The sequence below is a fragment of the Schistocerca serialis genome, chromosome 4 (assembly GCF_023864345.2).
Source record: "Schistocerca serialis cubense isolate TAMUIC-IGC-003099 chromosome 4, iqSchSeri2.2, whole genome shotgun sequence".
Taxonomy (NCBI): Eukaryota; Metazoa; Arthropoda; class Insecta; order Orthoptera; family Acrididae; genus Schistocerca; species Schistocerca serialis.
In genome coordinates, this window is record NC_064641.1 from 385236372 (window position 1) to 385251395 (window position 15024).

Consider the following 15024-nt stretch of genomic DNA (forward strand, 5'->3'; position numbering starts at 1 on the left):
TCATAGCAAGTCGAGCGCAATTACATGCTGCTGAACCCAGAAAGCGCGGCAACTCGCGGGAGCGTCACACAACACCTCCTCCACTCGCTACTCCAGCCAGACTCCCTCTGACCGCGCTCCACGCGGCAGAGTTAACACTACCAAAGATCCTACACACTTTGATTCTTGACACGACCCATCGATGTAATCGTTCGATAGCAGTTTTCCCTAGGCAAGACCCAGCGTAAAAATACAAATAATATTTACGAAACAAACCAATTATACATCGACATAAGTGCATAAATATATATATACAAACAGTAAAACAATTACAATATATAAAGAGACAGAAATGTCATATCTTGAGGTAACAAAACAAGGAAAAAATATAATAGTACAATAGATGGAAATAGGAGGATATGCATTTCCGGCGTTACAAGTGGCACCCAGCGATGTTGAGCAGGTCCAGACAGCAGTCCATAATATTCACTATCACTAATCACACTGTTCATCAGAGTTTATAAGCAGAAATTAAGCATGCCCTAGTGGCACCAATCATGTAGAAAAAGTGCAAGTAACAGTCCATAATATTCACTATCCTACAGTAATCACCCAGTTTATCAGCAGAAATTAATCATTTCTAAGTGTCACACATCAATGTTGAACAGGTGCAGGTGTGAACAACAGTTTGAATGCACACACAATTGCTTTTACAAAATTATTCTCAATACTCTTACACTAAACATACAAATTATAACAAACACACAAATCATATCAGATAATTGTCATATTAACTATTACAAATACACAAATATCAGTAAACCTATAATATTTATGGGTGTCAGGGCAAGCCACAACAAGCAAGTAAAATAATATTTAGGAGATAAGTCGGTACCACTTATCTGGAATTAGGAAGGGAAAACACACAAAACACACTCACTCATCTTGCATCCACATTAAGAACTACTGTGTAATTCAATAGTGTTAACTGTGTAAATGCAATTCTGTCAAAATTTGATGTTCATCAGGTGTATCAAGTAGTAGTGGCAGCAATGTATAACAGTCAATAATAGTTAGTCAACGTCATAGTCATCATGTCAAGACCAATGTTTGCCAAGCCAAATCAAATGTACGGTTGCTGAACAACTGTCAGTGAGCCAAGATATGCAATTACTTCCTCTCTCCAAAAAAAAAGTATATACTGCTTATTGATTTAACAAAGTGTGTGTAGACAATCTTCCTTCCACTTTAGTGTTCTAGTCTGCTATCTTCATCCTCCTTGTTCCATAAAACCAACAAAAAAATATGCTCCTCACTTACTTTACCTCTTATCCACCAAAACTCCAATAATCATTAGCATCACATAATATTAATACTTCAATAATACCTCTTACGTCGATACATATAAACCTTATCATCAATATCATTTACCTTACCTCATGTCCACCAAAACTCCAATAATCATCAACTTCACACAATCTCAATACCTCAATAATACCTCTTCAATACGTCGATACATATAAACCTTATTACCAATATCATTTCACTTCCATAACAACTCTTTCCTCTAGTCAGTCTCCTCGAACAAGTACAGATAAAATTCTAGTGCGGACTTCAGTTCATCATCCCATACAATCCGAAGACGCAATGTCCACACACAACCTCTGTGTAGTCCACCTGATCCATATCTTCTACTCATTATGAATCATAAAATACATTTTGGTTACCTTGTCCATCATTGAATAAAAGAAATGCATACATGACCTCTAACAGACTTTAGTTCGAATAACTCTCAGTAGTTAAGTACGATTATGGAGTGTGAATGATCATAATATTTCACAGTGTGTACACCACTACAAGAATCATGGCAGAAGCAAACATGAGGAGTATTTTTTGTGTCAAGAGTCACTTGCTATTTCAATTGCTCACGAAAAATGCAGTGTAATAATTGTTAATGGTCTAAACCTAGTAACGGTATGTCATGTCGTTAGCTTCCTTCCTATTAGCACAAATTTATACAGCTTCCATAAAACCTGAGCTCATGTGACTTCTATGAAGTTTCTTGTACTAAGGTCGTTCGTCGAATTATAGGAGTTCATTTTCTTATCTTAAAAATGTAAGGCTCTGAACGTAAGCAAAACATGCAATAGCGAGTAAATATACCAGTAGAGAACAGAATGTCAACAAGTGGATGCAGCACAATTCTTACAACGAGGCTCTGCCAAGCGAACAATCTATAATTAATACAATAGTGTGACCTACACTCTATGTTTGTACACGGTATCAGCATTTCTATATACCAAATTAAAGAGTAGTTATGACAACCAAACAGAAATGTGTAAATGTGCAATCCATAAGCAAGGCAGCAAATATGTGATCTAACATAATAAACAGGTCATTAGCATCATATCAGCATAAGCAAATAAATGTTCATATGTAAGCTTAATAAGTAAACGTGAAGGCGAAAGCAGATAAATCACAAAGTGTAACCTACATACATAACAACATCAGCACAATTAATAAGGTGACAATTATAATTTAAATAAATAAGCACAGCAGGCACATAATAAAAAAAATATGACATCAGTGAAAAAGCAGTGCAGCCAAGCAATGCATAATATACACAAGTAACAACCCTGTTCAGTCATCAATCATTGTCAAAATCAGTTAACATACGCAAGCACGTCGCTTCACAAGCAAATTCACAGAACATGAAATTTAGCACAAAGTCTGAATCACGTAATCGCGAGCAGCAAATTACGTCTAAAGTACGTGCCTAAGTGGAAATATGTTACCTGAAAAATAAACTCAATTAATAGTTACCTTTTTAGTATATTAGTTTCTTCTTCGAAATAACATTCTTCCTGAAATTTTCTCGATAGCAAGCCGTCTTAACGTCGGACACGCACAGAATTTACCTGAAGTTCTTAAATATTTTATAGAACCGTATCCTGAAAAATACTGAACGTTAATAACATAATTTATCAAGTCACTATAGCTTTATACTGAAATTAATCGGAGAAATTAGACTGTGTATTTGTTTACGGCTGTCAGTGCATTCGCACTGAGCGTTCGATCAGCTGTAGGCGCGTGACGTAGGAAGTAATTGTTTGCGGTCAACGACTGCCTTGTGCGGCGCGCAGACTTGACTGTTGCTTTGAGTATATGCCGCCGCCGTAACACGGCGCGGTATCCTTGCATTCTCCGTGTGTTTACATGTAACTGTTAGTTTCTCAAAAGTATGTCATTCCACAAAAATTTTAACGTTAGATATATGATGTATTCCCTTAGAGCGTCGAGATTTAAGAGTTTCTACTTCGACAGTGTTATCATGAATAATTTTGCGAACTCTATATGGACCGTTATAAAGCAGAAAAAATTTTGCGACACAAGCCTTTTCCTTTGTGAGACAAACGGTGAGACTTAATTAACACCTTCTGACCAACTGACAAGATTTTTAGACGACCAGTATGTTTAGCTGATTTCTCTCTTCTAGCAGCCGCAGATGCAATATTTCGTAGAGCCAAGTTCACAACTTCAGAATGCCGCAGTTTCCGTGTAGGCGGAAAAGGAACGATTTGAGAAATGCGATTTGTCGGTGCTTTATTTTTTAATATCAATATAGGCGGTAAAGAAGTTGAATCATTAGGGAGTTCATTCAGAATGTTTTGAAAAATATGAAGATACTGATCCCAAGTTCTGTGTTTCTGATGACAATAAAGACGACACAATTTATTGATTTCCTTCATTCATCTCTCTGAAGCGTTAGATTGAGGGTGAAAAAGTGAAATGAAAATTGGTTTAATCTTACGACGCCGTAGAGTACGCAGCCAAATTTTAGAGCGAAACTGTGATCCATTATCTGATATAACCTTATCAACATGACCCACTTCTTTAAGAAAATGTTTGATGAAAGCATTAGATACTGAACGAGCTGTTGCTTTGCGTAAAGGTGTAAAACACACATATTTTGATGTCAATTCCACTGCTACTAAAATGTACGCAAAACCATTAGTAGAACTAACCACTGGACCGAACAAATCGACTGCAGCCATGTCCTTTAATTTCGCTGGATTGATAGAAAACATCGGTGCTCTGTGAGAAATAGTTGGTGGCTTAGCCTTTTGACATAATTTGCATTTGGCAAGAACAAATCGAATACGTTTTTCCATATTACTGAAGTAGCAATTTCCTCGTAATTTATGAAAGCATTTTCTGGGAGCAAAGTGTGCATAACTGAAATGTGTGTACCAAATCAATTTATTAACCCACACATCAGGAATACAAACTAACCAAAAAGAGTTGTCGACCGATTTTCGTTTTAGAAAGAACTTTCCAGATAGTTCACATAAACGAGGTGTGGCCAAATTGTCCAATCTAACAATGCGTCTAAGAAAATTACAGACACCAAGGAAACTACGAACATCATGTTTTGTGTTAGGAACAGCATAATTACGAATAGCGTCTAGTTTCTCTGGATCAGGAAGAATACCTTCTGTAGAAATAATGTGACCGAGAAATTTCACTTGAGAACGACCAAATTCAGAATTTTCCAAGTTCACTGTAATGCCAACTCTTGCAAAAATACGTAATAATGAATCCAAAATTTTGTTGTGCTCATTCCAAGAATGTTTAGCAATAAGAATATCGTCAACATATGAAGTAATATTGTCACGAAGATAAACAGGTAAAATTTCGTTTAAACTACGAAAGAATGCTGCAGAAGATATAGTAAGTCCAAACGGTAATTTCCGAAATCACTTTTGGGTAAAATAGTCATATCCGGTTATTGTTTAACGACTCTATAGATAGATTGATAGTCGAAGAGTTGTTTTGACAGATGCAAAGAATAGTAAAAGAGTAGGCAGCGGTGCAGAAAACTAAAAGGGAAATAGCACCACTACAGCTCGGGGCTCTATGCACGCTACAGCACATATTCACTTAGTGTAGTGAATCCCCTGAGGACATTAATAGCTGCACATAATTTCTAGTTTGTGACTTAGTGGCCAATTTGGTGGAAGTGCGTACATAAATTGATCTAACCATGAACATGGATGTATGTCGTTCTTAGAATTGCGAAAGATCTTAAATTTCCAAACAGTCAAAAAGTGTTTATAGTCAAAGTTTTCGCCTCGTGGCGACAAAGACCTACCGCGTCTGTCCCAGTCCGAATGTCGATTATTGTCAAGTTCGCGCGCCTGGCGCTCTCTTGTTGCATCCCGTAAATGAAACAAATTATTTTCTTCAAACCCCTCTGCTATTTGTGATTCTAAATTTCTTCTACTGTCTTTTCCTACGATTTCGCCTTCAATTTGTTTGACTTGCTTTTGTAATGCTTCAAATTCCCTTTTAACGCGTTCATTAAATTTTCTCTGATTTTCAACATGCTTATTTATGTTCTGGTACTCTTCGGTTTCTGCAAATGGTAATGGAGCTGTATCATCCGAATCTCTGTCCCCATTTAAACTAAGACTTATCAGTTTATCTGAGATATCCTCAACTCTTTCCGATGAGTCACCTATTATTTCTTTCTGTTTATCCACGTCTGCCGTAAGTGTCGCGACTCGGGTTTCGGTATTGTCACATTTAGTAGTTAACTGTTCATACTGTTGCGTTAAGTTATTTATTCTGTCATTTGGTACGGATTCCTCGATTCTCTCAAATATTTCCTCCTTATCGTGTGCACGTTGTAAATTTAACTCTGAAAATTTTTGTACTATCACGCGATCTTTTTCTTCCTGTTCTCTGTCCTGTTCCTCTTGTCTAATTTCTGTTGAAATTAAACTATTATTGTGAGCATTCAAAATCGGTTGTACTTCTTCTCCAATTTCTTTCTTTGGTTCATCTTTCATGTTTTTGAAACATGTCCCTATTCGTGAACTTAACCGTGTTGCCATTGTTCCCATCTCAGTTCTAATTGTTCCTATCTCAGTTTTAATTGTTCTTATCTCTGTTTTAAATTGAGATCGAAAATTTAATATTGTAGTCATCAACTGCTCCATATTAACTTGTTCGAAATTCCTTTCGCCCCTAACATTTCCCACAAAACCAGCTTCCTTCGTCATAGCTGTAAAGCTATCTGTGTTCGATACTATTCCAGAATCTTCTATCGTTAATCTCGTATTCTGTGAATTTTCTGATTGAGAAAAATTTTGAAATGGTTCCGGACTTATTAAATTATTTTCTATTCCATTATTCATCATACTGTTGTCCTGTGTTGGCGAGTTCGCCATGTCAATAATATCGTCATTCTCAATATTCATCATTTTCGCCTTTTTCATCGATCGTGTAATCATTTACAAAACATACAAAACTCGTCACTGTACGAAAATTACACACAATGACTCCTCATCTCCAACACTACCATTCACACGAAATGTTTCCCTCAAACACGATTAACGAACAATTGAAATAATTGCACTAAATTGTCAAATGCGTATACAAGACAACAAAATTAAATTCCGAAATACCACTAGAAGAATGCCAATTACCAAATCTACACATGCAATATAGACTATAATTACTAAACTACAAATTACTACAACAATACTACTGTCTACTATTTTTACAATCAGAAGAATTCCAAGGGACGATCCGAAGCAGCGGTCGCCACGTGCATGGGGGCTTAATTAAATAAATATTAAATGCAAATAATTTTTTAATTTTTTGTAGCTGTATGTCCGATTACGAAGTCTCGTAAACGGTTGGCCCTGACTAGTTTTAGTATGCAATCTGACTGCATAGAATAACAACAAAGAATGCAAGAAAGTTTTCGTTAACACAATTAATTAATTAATTAAGTTCCCAGCAACTATACAACTTACGAAACCAAAACACAAGTGTAATTGTTCTGTGTGTGGAAGTGTGATTCAACGTACACATCTCGCACGGTTCTTCTTCAACAAGACAAGAAATTTTAAATACCATTTATACTGAAGTAATTAAAAAAAATGTAAATACTATAATTGCGTAACGAAACCAGAATTACACTCTAATACAAGAACACGAGCCAGATGCTTTGTTGACTGAACCTGTAATGACACATTATTTAAGACACTGAAATAATGAAAAAAACAGGGAATATTTTACCTTCATATACTGTATATTGACGAAAAGCACTCTGATCATTACAATATCTCCATTCGAACAACATCTGCTGACTAGCCCATCAAACAACTGCATAAAACATGGAACAAGCACTCTCCACTACGACTTCTCAACAAGAACTTTTCACTACGACATCTCAGCAAGCACAGACTACTACGAGTTCTCGACAAGCACTGCCTGTGGAGGCGGCTGAATAATACTCTTTGGCGCAATCTCTGGCGCTGTGGCTCAGTGTAGCCACCTTTCAAAACTTATCGATCTTCGAAAGAAAAATTATGAGAAAGATCTCTGGACCTGTCCAGGAAGGGAGCTCGAGGATCGTGGAGAAAAATAAAAGGAATTGTATGAGCTGATGAGGCAACCGAAAATCGTTCAAAAACTGAAAACGCGGAGAATAAGTTTGGCAGGCCACATTACTAGGAGACCAGACACCTCTCGGGCAAAAGCCGTACTTAAGGGAAGACCTGATGGTACCAGTCCAATAGGAAGACCCAGGAAACGGTGGGAGGATGAGTTACAAAAAGACCTTTGACAGCTAGGAGTCTGTGACAACTGGATCCAACGTGCACAAGATCGCCATCTATGAAGGAGCATTGTGAGGTCGGCGCATGATCTACAAGGTACTCGATCGCCGATTTGATGATGATAAGCTCCATACTTCACGTGGGCACAGCGAAACGAAACAAAACTACACAGCTACGGATAATGGTTAAAATCACAGCGAGGCAGTCGTATTACCAAACGTCACATGCGATTCACCACATAACTTGGGAATTACTAGTGATAAGCGATCGATCGCTGCGACCTTCAATTCGCCCATACACCTGCCATCTCCGGACAGATGTACAAGATGGCGGCAGATAGCTACGATTTGTCGCTCGTAAGTGGTGCTCTTAAGAGATTAATCCCTCGATGAATATTGAGTGCAGTCGATACGCTCACGAGTGCATCTACGCCATCAAAGTATGAGATGTGCGTATTAGGTTTGTGTGGCAACACGGTCCTCAGTGAAAAATAACGCCACTTATAGTAATAATGCCGTCATATTCATCCAGAGTGACTCAGGTAAGGAGAATCTGGTGATATACTGTCGCCTTCCATCACACGACGAACCCAGTACATCACCATCGCCGCCAGCATTGTCTGCATTAAGAAATAATTTTGGGATATAGTTTTGTCTAAATACAGTTTATTTGCAAACCATTGCAACCCCTTTACCCCCTCTGCATATGTGTACCATCATTTTCGTTACTCATTGTTACCTGGGATAGGACCCAGTTTCTTGTTGCCTCTATGAAAGTTCGAAAATCATTGTGAATAAAAAGAACAAAAGAAAAATGCTGGATCGAATTTTGTTTACTTAAAATTTACCTTCAATTTGGTAAAAAAGGTATGAGTTTTGCTTCCCTTGAGTGCACATTAATTTGTAATCAATAACACAGGGAGTGGAGTTAGCAGCCCCACTGGCGCTCTTGATTGTACATGTTTTATTTACATAAAATATTTACAGTAATAAAATAGATACAAAATGGGAATTAGGTATAAAAATGATGACTGTGTTTACTTTGAAGTGGGCTATGCAACACGGGTGAATTTGTAACTGCTCCTGGTAAAGTTAGATGAATGCGTGGAAGACTTCTTGGAAATTGAGGTAATGTATCAGAAGTCTGGTGTGATTCACTAAAGGACAGTGAAGAAGACAGGTTGTCAGTGTTATCGACATCGGCTTTTGTTAAGTGGAAGATGAAGACTTGGACAACAGACCCTTGTGCTATGGAAGGGATAGATGCCTATGTATGTGGTGTCAGGAAGTAGCTCGTGGTTAGCGTTCTGGACTGTCGATCATGAGGCTCCAGTTTCAGCTCCCAACTAGATGAGGGACTTTTTTTCGATCGGGACTGGATACATGTGCTATCATCATCAACTCGCAAGTTCTGAAGTGAACTCAAATAAAAAAAGAAAAAACTTGTACCAGGTGTCCGAACATCCCAAATGCGAATCTCCTGGCCATTAATGTCATAGGCATATTTCATTTCAAATGTAGCTGGTAGGAAGAACACATGTCTTAAGTGGGACTTAGAGCCCTTTGAGTCCTAGCAATATACAAAAATTATAATTTTGAAAATTTTTCACATACTTGACCTTTCTTATCATAGTAGGCCACGAACGGAAGAAGAGTGTGGCAAAAAGTAAACAATCAGTTGTTTTAAGAAGATAATTGCACTTTAGAATAGAAATGAAATGTGTTTCATAAAATTAATCTTTATTGTTGTAATAAACGACGAATATAAAGTGATATGGTGAAAATGTGAACAATAAGTGTATTAATAGGTGTCTTCACTTTGGAGCCATTAGGACAAACAGTTTTCAATCAGTCATTACTTCATATGATATATTTGAAAGCAAATCGGTATTTTTCCTAGACAAAATCACACATCTTGAAACTTCCATGAACTAATAACGCCTAAAACAAATTATAGTTGAAAATAACAAGCAAAAATAGACCTAAAATTTAACAACTTTTGTATCACCACTACATACTCTCCCTGTGGTTTAATTTCTATAATAATCACAAAAGCAGTAGTAAAAATTCAAATTTACATTACAATAACATAATACATGGTGAGTCAGGAGGAAAGTTATATGCTTTGAGGGGTGATAGTATTGATGACTTTGAGCAAAAGACTTCAAATGAACATACGTCCTTTTCTTAACCGCATCCGACATACAGCTAATTGAAAATCACTGGCGTCAGTCACATGTCCTTCTTCACTATCACTCCCATGCGAATACAATCAAAGCGACATTAGGCTACGTAATGTTGACTTTCTCGGTGATGTATAGTGTGGTATTATTGATGAATAACTCATCGGTTCAATTGTTTTAGATAACTATTTCAATGGAGTAGTTATCTTGATTTCTATCAAAAAGTGTTACCAGAATACTTGGAGAATATTCCTTTGACAACACGATGTCACAAAATATTCCTTTGGCAATACGTCGTCATATGTACTTTCAGCACGACGGAGCTTTTACACATTCCTATGGCCAGTGAAACAGACTTCACTGAAAAGTATCGTTGGTGTTGGGTCGGTTGCCACAGAGTCATTTCTTGACCATCGAGGTCCCACGATCTTACTCCACAGATTACTGTTTGTGGATTTGGCTTAAGAGCGAGGTTTACAAGCGCAGAGTGGACACAAAGGAGGAACTTCTCGCTCGTATTTTACATGTGTGTGGTCAAGTACAGGAACATACAAATGAGCTCAGATCAGCAACACAGCAGTTGCCTGCCTACAAGAGCTGCAAAATGCGTTGTATTTGACAGTGGACTTTTCGAACATCTTTTGCGAGGAAATAGAATTAAACAAAACATTAGATCATAATGATTCATTTACTATTACCTGCATGTGGCTTACTCTCCGCTGTTTTCATTAGTTTCCTCGGAAACCATTGAGAAAAGAGCATACGTTCATATGACGTTCTCTGTTCAGAATCGCTAATGCTATCATTCCTTAAAGCATCTACTTTTCTTCGTGACTCACCTCGTATACTTACTTTCAATGATCTTCTCAATATGACCACAACAAAAAGGAAACCGCGTGTTGGAAGATCCTTAAATCACTAGCACAATCTCTGAGCTGACTGTTGCTTTGAACGCTATAAGTGACTACTAAAATGCGCTACATTGGTAGAAGTTGTAACGTCCCCTTCGAAAAATTTATAAATTACTGTGCTGGTAAACCTCTTACGTTATTTGATTTTCAAACAGCTGAGCAAAACTGAACGTGCTCAGACATTTCTCTCTTTACTTATTCTAATCGTCAATAAACTGATACACAATATTTTTAGCGCAACGCAATCTGACTTTCAATAGTCCCTAAAAAAGAATGTCCCTGACTAACAATAACCTATACCTTTCATGAATCGCTTACCTCACAAAAATCTTCGTTACTCGAACTACTGCAATACAGCGAGCACCTATACTGCCAGCTAAATAAAAGATTCTAACTATTGTAGGCAGTAACTACTGATAGGCATAGTTAGCAAACGAAAGATTTTGATAGAGAACAAACAATGTACTTACCTTAATAATGTTCAAAAGTCATCAAATATATGTCAGTTCATGATATCCAGTATTACAAATTTACTCTTTCTGATGGACACACGTTCAGATCGTCCGCTCTCAAAATTCTGCCACCTGTGTAATAGCTCTCTGGAACAGGGCATTTTCCCTGATAGACTGAAATATGCTATTGTTACACCTTTGCATAAAAAGGGGGATAGATCTGATGTCAACAATTACCGTCCAATCTCCCTTCTAACAGCTTTATCCAAAATTTTTGAGAAAGTAATGTATTCAAGAGTAGCTTCACATATCTGTAAAAATGAAGTACTAACAAAATGTCAGGTTGGTTTCCAGAAAGGTTTTTCAACAGAAAATGCCATATATGCTTTCACCAGTCAAATTTTGAATGATCTGAATAACCGAACACCACCCATTGGGATTTTTTGTGATCTCTCAAAGGCTTTTGATTGTGTAAATCATGAAATTCTGCTAGACAAGCTCAAGTATTGTGGCATGAGTGGGACAGTGCACAAATGGTTTAATTCGTACCTAACTGGAAGAGTGCAGAAAGTTGAAATAAGTAGTTCTCGTAATATGCAAAGATCAGCACATTCCTCAAACTGGGGAACTATCAAGAATGGGGTTCCACAAGGGTCAGTCTTGGGTCCTTTGTTGTTCTTATTATATATTAATGACTTGCCATTCTATATTCATGAAGAGGCAAAGTTAGTTCTCTTTGCTGATGATACAAGTATAGTAATCACACCTGACAAACAAGAATTAACTGATGAAATTGTTAATACTGTCTTTCGGAAAATTACTAAGTGGTTCCTTGTAAACGGACTCTCACTGAATTTTGATAAGACACAGTACATACAGTTCCGTACAGGGAATGGTATGACGCCATTAATAAATATAGACCTTAATCAGAAGCATATAGCTACGGTAGAATATTCCAAATTTTTAGGTGTGTCCATTGATGAGAGATTAAATTGGAAGAAACACATTGATGATCTGCTGAAATGTTTGAGTTCAGCTACTTATGCAATAAGGGTCATTGCAAATTTTGGTGATAAACATCTTAGTAAATTAGCTTACTACGCCTATTTTCACTCATTGCTTTCATATGGCATCATATTTTGGGGGAATTCCTCACTGAGGAATAAAGTATTTATTGCACAAAAGCGTGTAATCAGAATAATAGCTGGAGTCCACCCAAGATCATCCTGCAGACATTTATTTAAGGATCTAGGGATATTCACAGTAGCTTCTCAGTATATATACTCTCTTATGAAATTTCTTATTAACAACCAAACCCAATTCAAAAGTAATAGCAGTGTGCATAACTACAATACCAGGAGAAAGGACAATCTTCACTATTCAAGATTAAATCTAACTTTGGCACAGAAAGGGGTGAATTATACTGGCACTAAAGTCTTTGGTCACTTACCAAATAGTATCAAAAGTCTGACAGATAACCAACAAGTATTTAAGAAGAAATTAAAAGAATTTCTGAACGACAACTCCTTCTACTCCATAGAGGAATTTTTAGATATAAATTAAGAAAAGAGAAAAAAATATTTAAAAACTAAAAAAAATAAAAAATAAAGAAAAACAAAAAACACAAAAAAATAAAGTTGTTATATTAACTTAAGTATGTTGTTAAATTAACCTAATTATGTCATGTATTAGAAAATTCGACTCGTTCCACATCATTACGAAATATTGTATTCATGATCCATGGAACTAGTATTAATCTAATCTAATCTAATCTAATCTCTCCCCACATCCACCACTGCTGGCGGCTCACCTCCAACTGCGCAACGCAACGCGCTGTTCACATCCAACTGCCCAACACTGCAATAGCAAATATTCCAACAATGCAAACCAGCCACAGACTGCACACAGCACAGTCAGTGATTTTCATACAGAGCACTACGTGGCGTTACCAACATAAAAACCTAAGCAGCCTACTTACAAAGTACGTGAGTGTATCACTATAGTTGGAGTCACGAACGATGGCGGTCGGCCGCGCGGAGTGGCCGCACGGTTTAAGGCTTCTTGTCATTGACCGCGCGGCCCCTCCCGTCGGAGGTTCAAGTCTTCCCTCAGGCATTGGTTTGTGTGTTGTTATTAGCATAAGTTAGTTTAAGTAATGTGTAAGTCTAGAGGCCGATGGTCTAAGCAGTTTGGTCCGTTAGGAATTCACCCACGTTTGAACATTTGATGGCGGTCGAGTTTAGGCTTGTTCTGTGCCCTACGTCACGCGTTCTCCGACAGCCAATGAGCGTTCAGCAGTGTTCTGGACGCATTACTGTGAATGTTGGATGCAGTACAAGCATTATACCTGATCGCAAGGAGTTATTTAGTGAATTTTTATACCATTTGTTGCGAATTGTCTTGGTTGATGGTGGTTGTAAGCGACAAATTCTACACAAGCAAGCGAGAGACATAATTTCATCAAGCGCAAAGCAGGTGTATACACATACCGCAACTGTCACTTGGAACCGGCAACATCGCTCGTGGATGGGACTGTAAAAGTATCTGCCTTACATTATCATCGATGGTTTCATGCGAAAGGAACCGGTACTTAAAAAATTAATAAAATGGTGGTTTCGTGCAAAAACAGCTGGGTATCAAAGGGTTAAAATGTACATGAGATTAACTGGAAAATGTGTGGAGATGAAGAGAAGAAAATGTGAAAGAGTAAAGGAGCGCCAGTGGCTCATGCTCAGTGGCTCATGTGGACGCAATGGTGTACTGCTGATCAAGTATCTGGGCCTATGGATGATTATGAGGAGGGGAGAGAGCTCCATTAACTGGTAAAGGATTCGTGTGAGAAAGGGTGGTCAAGTAGACATTGAAAAGTGAGTTCGTAGAAGAAAACGATAGAACTTGAAGGGAATAGAAATGCATCAGTACTGATAAGAATAGGCCAAACAGCCTAATGCTTGAAACTTCCTGGCAGATTAAAACTGTGTGCCCGACCGAGACTCGAACTCGGGACCTATGCCTTTCACGGGCAAGTGCTCTATCATCTGAACTACCGAAGCACGACTCGCACCCGGTCCTCACAGCTTTACTTCTGCCAGTATCTCGTCTCCTACCTTCCAAACTTTACAGAAGCTCTCCTGCAAACCTTGCAGAACTAGCACTCCTGAAAGAAAGAGTACTGCAGAGACCTGGCTTAGCCACAGCCTGGGGGATGTTTCCAGAATGAGATTTTCACTCTGCAGCGGAGTGTGCGCTGATATGAAACTTCCTGGCAGATTAAAACTGTGTGCCCGACCGAGACTCGAACTAGGGAGACTCGAACTAGGGACCTTCGCCTTTCACGGGCAAGTGCTCTACCATATTTTTTTTAGGTTCTTTGCTTTTGTCGTTTTTATTAGTGTTATTATTATTATTATTATTATTATTATTAAGAGTCCATCCTTCTACCGACTTTTTTTTACTTTTTTATTTTATGTACTTTTTTATGTTTCTGATGCCAAATCCTCATTTTTCTTACTTTTTGTGAGTGCTCGGCCACTTATTTTTTGTCGGCTTCCTATTTTTTTTCTGTAAGCTGGATGCCAAAATTACCTTTGCTAACATCAACGAGAATAAATATTTCTTCTTAATATTAACTAAAGGAAATGAATCTTCCTCTTGCTAATGGAAAGACAAGTATGTTAAAATAAACTGAAACGTGAAGTCTCTCGTCTTCACAAGGAAAACATAAAATCTTGCATCCCCTTGAAAAACGTTTTTTAGAACTTAAACTGCGTATGGCATAAGATGATTAAAAATATATATAAAATTTGATGTATAATTTCTTCATGAAGATGTAGTCTGGTGCGTCTCGCCACGGACTTGATTTCTTTTCT